General features: G+C 37.5%; 1 long non-coding RNA gene across 3 annotated transcripts; it reads left to right on the top strand.

Moving 5' to 3' along the window:
• Window positions 1-294: 294 nt before the first annotated feature.
• LOC118598750 lies at window positions 295-4,882 on the top strand. 3 transcript variants are annotated; one of them, XR_004947849.1, is made up of 4 exons: window positions 295-353; window positions 969-1,181; window positions 1,858-1,955; window positions 3,759-4,882. It is a non-coding gene; the product is annotated as an uncharacterized LOC118598750 (long non-coding RNA). The 3 variants fall into 3 exon arrangements; XR_004947850.1 differs by lacking the exon at window positions 295-353 and adding an exon at window positions 402-896; XR_004947848.1 differs by lacking the exon at window positions 969-1,181 and having other exon boundaries at window positions 300-353.
• The last annotated feature ends 1,118 nt before the right edge of the window (window positions 4,883-6,000 follow it).

The raw sequence follows: 6,000 nt of genomic DNA, 5'->3' as shown, positions 1-6,000 counted from the left end.
TTATACACATTTGTTTAGAAATACATTAATAATCCACTATAAGTTTTGAATATTTTCATATGAATCTGATTCAGTCGCAGACGGTGAAATGTGTTAGTGAAATAATAATGAGATTGTTAATATCATACAGTGTTACATGGATTCTCAGATAGAAAAGCTCCAACAATTGTTCTTCCTCTCCTGGAGGACGTTTCAGTTTAGCCACTAGGTGGCGATCGCGTTATAGCATTACACCTTATTCCAGAAGAAGAAGAAAGTATGGCAAAAAAAAAACAAAAAAAAAATGGTGTTTTAGACCACAAATGATTACTTTAAAAAATATTTCCTTTGAAGAGTTTGGAAAATTCAAGCCTGTGAGTAAATAAAGATGTTTATTTATTCAGCAATGTATGTTTAGGTCGATCGAACGTTAGCATTAGCCGTCCTATGGGAAATTCCATTAAACGTTAGCATCAAGCTAGCAGACTTTAGCTATATGCCTTAGATTAAGCTTCTACTTTTGGATTGATTATTGAGCTAGTAAGCTTAGATTGGTTCAGACCGATTGATCAATTTTATCAGCCCAGCTCTACAAACTATGAGCTGTTTCTACCTATAGAAGTCCTAAACCCCATAGTAGTTCCTAGAAACTAATTTTTTTATGACAATTTTTACATGTCAAGTACTTTATATTTTTATATAATTAAAATGTTGAAATTAACTAAAATAAAATGAAATATGGAATATTTGCTCTTGTTAATAAAATTGATTTACAAAGGAAAAAAATCTTTATCGATCCCAGCTTTTCTTCTCAAACCTAAAAGAGTTAATACAGAATGTCATTTTTTCTGACATAGAATTATATTTGTGTTGGCTGGAAAACGTATTATATAATAAACCGTCCCATAAATGAAAAGGTAAGGATGTTGGCGCTTTAAAAACACAGTTATTAAATAAAAGAGTCAAAGGAAAAAGCTTTGTTCTTGCAGATTTTCTAGCTTTTCCACTCTGGAGAACGTCCAGTGGATCTGATGAGACAAAGGAGAAGCGTTTGATCTAAAAAAAGAAGCACAAGGAGGAGAAGAAGAAGAAGCTAAATGCGAAACAAACATCTTGAACTGGTCGAGAACCAGATGGAAGCCTCTTTGGTATTTTAAGAAGGCAGTCTCAGAATGATTTCCGAGGAACTTCCGCAAAGCGAGGTAGAGAGCCCACAGATATTTAAGCAATATTCATAGCAATTTACTGTTTTATTTGCAAACTGAAACATGTGTTTCCAGACCTTTGCTGGCCCTTCTTCTCCATATCCACACTGATTTACTGCTGTAAGAATTTTCTGCTTTGATTGGTCTTTTTCTCCACATCTGTCTGTGTTTATCATCTTTGTCCGTCACTCAGCAGTCAGTCAAATCCTTCAATCTCCAGACCCGACTGCAGTAGATGCCCTTGCTTTACTGTACTTCTTACAGCTTCTTCCTCCCTGTCGATGCGCTTGGTGCCTCTGGGACCTCTGTGCTCTCGCATCTGAAACATTTTAGAGAGACATATTTGGCGTTTTAGAGGACAAAAGGATATGCCATGGCAATGGCTGTTTGAAGTGGCTTCACAGGGGGAACCAGAACCAGAACGGCGGATTTGAGAAACGATCAAGAAGCATGAATGCAGTGTAACTTTGCCAAGGTTGTGCCGTCTAATGGAAGGAGATATTGATTCAACGTGAAAGCGAACCCTTTGAAGCTGCTGTTTCTGATGCAGCATCTGAAATATTGTTTGCAGAAAATGATGCTTCTAACAGAAAGTGAGCAGGTTGATTCGTGGACCGTCTCTGTTCAACTTTGACCATTATTTTCCATATTTGTCTGTCCCGTTTGTGTGCAGGCTTGTTTTTCAGGTGCCCTCTGATGTTTCCCGTCAACACTGACATGCTGAGTCACAGAGACGTTTATTTTTGTTTCCAAGGAGACTGAAGATAACATGTGAGTTTAAGAGGCTGACTCAGCAGAACAAATGACTTTTGGGTGATGACTCTTTTTCTATAAAATAAAAGTGTCAGCGTCTTTCTGCTGGGCTGATTAGCATCTGCTCGGTTTTGCATTGTGTCACTGCAAACCCCAAAATTCCAATTAATTTATTTTCGGGAATAAAGCTCAAGAGACTCTATTTAGGTGTTGACGTTGGTTTAAAGGGCCTATACCATGCTTTCCTTAAGCATTTCAGAGTGAACTATATCCATATATATGATCATATATAATACCTTTGGCACACTAAAGAACAAATTATTTATGAAATATGAGTTATTTTCATGAGGTTTCATGGGGTTTTTTTCCTCTCTGAAGCACCGCCTTTTGCTGCTTGTAGGTCCCGCCCATTCAATGACGTCATCCTAGAGCTGGTCCAGCCTCAGCATCTTGACTGCATTTCACCTACAAAACAAAAATCATTTGAACTTTTACATAGATGTATAAGCATATTGTATATCTGCCTTTAGTAGCCCTGGCCATGGCTACACTGGTTGTAGCCATGGCCAGGGCTAGCGACCGAGCTAGCTGAGCAGCAAAGCTAGCGGCTAATCACCACTAGCTGAGCGGCAAAGTTAGCAGGTGATCACAGCTAGCCTAGCGACAAAGCTAGCGGCTGATCACCACTAGCTGAGTGGCACAGTTAGTGGGTGATCACAGCTAGCTGAGTGGTGAAGTTAGCAAGTGAACACAGCTAGCTAAGCAGAGAAGCCAACGGCAAAGTTAGTGGCTGATCACCGTTAACTGAGTGGCAAAGCTAGCAGATGATCATCGGAGAAGCTAACGGCAGAGGTAGCGGCTGGTCACCGCTAGCTGAGCAACAAGAGTAGCAGCTGATCACTGCTAGTTGAACAGCAAAGTTAGTAGGTGATCCCTGCTAGCTGAGCAGCGAAGTTAGCGAGTGACCACTGCTAGCTGTGCAACGAAGCTAGCAACTGATCACCGCTAGCTGAGGAATTAATCTACCAACTGATCACTGCTAGCTGAGCAACAAGACTAGCAGCTGATGACCGCTAGCTGAGCGGCAAAGTTAGCAGATGATCACCGCTAGCTGAGCAGCAAAGTTAGCAGCTGATCACCGCTAGCTGAGCAGTGAAGATAGCAGCTGATCACCTCTAGCTGAGGGGCTAAGTTAGCAACTGATCACCGCTAGCTGAGCAGTGAAGATAGCAGCTGATCACCTCTGGCTGAGGGGCTAAGTTAGCAACTGATCACCGCTCGCTGATCACCAAAGTTAGCAGGTGATCTCTGCTAACTGAGTGACGTAGCTAGCAACTGATCACCGCTAGTTGAGGAACAAAGCTAGTGGCTGATCACCACTAGCTTTGAGGAGAAAGTGTGTGTGTTAGCCTGGGGGGGTTGTGCCGGCAGTCCAGATTCTTCCTGAAAGATGCTGTTTTCAATTTGTGACATTATATTAGGAAAATCCATTTGTTTTCATGTGTTGGGAGGGGCTGGTGCTCAGAGCTCAGGTTTTTAGAGGAATACTCAGAAATACGTGAACGGATCAAAATACCGCTTTAGGGTTTTTATAGTGAAGAATGAACTTTATATTACAAAAGCACATATAGTTTATTTTTTATGGTAGAGGCCCTTTAAAAGTCATCCTTTTAACAGATGAACATGCATTTTTTTTTGCTGAGACCTTTATTTTCTTCCATGAATTATGATTCAAGCACTTGATACAATGGCTTTCATCCGTTTTTGTTCATGGGCTTACACATGGATCTAACAGCTATGCACCTTTTTTCACCCTGCCAGTTCCAGAACGAGCCACATAAGCATGATGATCAGTTCACCGTATCCCCAGCTCCACTGGGAGCCCCTCTGGGACTCGGGGTAATGTGCCTCGGACGGACTCCAGCATTTAAACACTGTAATAAGAGCCAGAGCAGGATATTAGCTAAATTACACATGAAAGCAGGGATATTTAAAGGAAGCTTGAAAACAAAATATGATGAATTATGGTCGAATACAAGAGGATACGTAAAGAATAATACAGACTTGGACGCAGAAGAAAAAGTTGTTTTTCTAATACATGACTGTGCTTTTAATTCGAATGGACAGATGTCCATTTAAATGAATGGACCAAATCTTATGGCTGTACATTAGGGTTTGAAAAATAGGCAAAAATAAAATACATTTTTTTAGCAGCATCTACAATAAAAAAATGAATATTTGTGTTTTACATGCATTTTTATGTAGTTTAACCATTTTGTGCTGCATTTCAATGGAATGGGGGTAGGGGGGCATAAAGTTAGAACTGTGGATGTGACAGGATCTCTTTAAATCAGATTTTTTTTTCTTCTTTATTCCATCACTGTGTTGGTGATGATAATTCTGATATAAACAAAGGGAGAAAAAAATACTTTTATCTGACAAAATCTCAATTTTGTTGGTATTTCCTGCACATAAAAGCAGCAGCTTGTTTAGCAATATATTTTCCCTCCATTTTTTTTTCCAAAAAATGTTGGGAAACTTGGATTTGGTTTGTAAAGACAAACGTTGCAGAATTCATACGTATTATTATCTAGTGTCCTCCTGAGAAAAGATATTAGTAGACTTAATTTTTGCCAAATTTCAACTGAGTTTAAAACATTTAAACTTTTTCTTGTTTTTTTTATGTGAAAGTCCAGGTAACACATACAAAATAAAACCATTAGAACAGGCGTCTTGTAATTCAATATATTTTAGATTAGAGGAGAATTTGCCAAACATGTTAAAAAGCATTAAAAGACTGAAATGTACAGTATAGCTGATCTACAGCTTTAAATACTGGGGGTGTGTATCGGCAAGAGTCTGGTGATATGATTCATATTGCAATAAATGACTCAAAATACGACTGTTCTGGCATAATTTTGGCATAATTTTTCACTCTTTTTTTCATGACTTAGGAAAAACAAACTAATACACCTTTTATGGTAATAAATTTGTAAAATCCATTATTATTCAATATTCACAACACCAAGCACTGCAACTGTATCTCATCTACAAGTTGCTTACCTAAGCAAATTCATGGAGCATTTCTTTTGGTAAATTAAGAAATATTTGCTCTTATATTGAAAAGTTAATATTGTATGATTTCCACAACAGAATATTTTTCAAGATAAGAAAAAACAATCAGAATGAATGTGCTTTAGCCAATAAGGTTCTAAAAGTGTGATTGAGGAAATAAAGTGCTGTTTATTTCCAACATTGTTAAATGTAGCTTATCCAGTACTAGTGGTCAGGAGATTAGGTAGAAAACAAAAGCAAGTCGCTGAAGAATGAATAATTAATTAAATATAACTTTGTCAGGATTTTAAATCAATACAAGTATCGTCAGATGAAGTATTACAATATTTTGCCAAATCTATTTTTCCTACAGCCCTGTTGAAGACATTTAGCTTTAGTGCTAAATGATAAATACTTCAACAAAAGCTAATCGGTGTTGGTGGCCATTGAAACACATAATACAAACTTTTCATGTTGTTTTGTACAAACCTCACAACAAATTATGTAAATATAAGCAATTTACATTTTGGTTCCATCTCTAAACTCTCTGAAATCCAAATATAAACTTAAAGAGGACATTTTCCTTCATAGACTTTTGGTGACAAACTTTCAACAATTCAATAGCATTCATAACCCTGGAGAACCTTCTGTGTCAAACATGGCCGCTCTTGCTGTCTACTTTCCATTTATTTATTTATTTTTCTAAATTTGCCGCTACAAAAAATAAACAACAAAAAATGTCAAATTAATCTTAAAACCACCGAAAAAAAAGATGCTTTGGTTCTTTAAAGTGAAGGTTTTATTAATATGTTGACAGATTGATTTTAAAATGAGGTTGGGAACTCTGTAAAGTTTTTACATCCATAAAGTTTGGTTTGCAAACAATGAAGTGACCAAAGCTACTCATGCCACACAGTTACAACAACTGCTTGTTTAGTTGAGGTATTATTCAAAACAAGCACTGACTAAACAATAGAAAACTAATCTGTCAAGCTCAATTCCTTGGATT

The sequence above is a fragment of the Oryzias melastigma genome, linkage group LG5 (genome assembly GCF_002922805.2).
Source record: "Oryzias melastigma strain HK-1 linkage group LG5, ASM292280v2, whole genome shotgun sequence".
Taxonomy (NCBI): domain Eukaryota; kingdom Metazoa; phylum Chordata; class Actinopteri; order Beloniformes; family Adrianichthyidae; genus Oryzias; species Oryzias melastigma.
The sequence above is the reverse complement of the archived record's forward strand: the minus strand, read 5'-3'. Positions and strand labels throughout refer to the sequence as shown.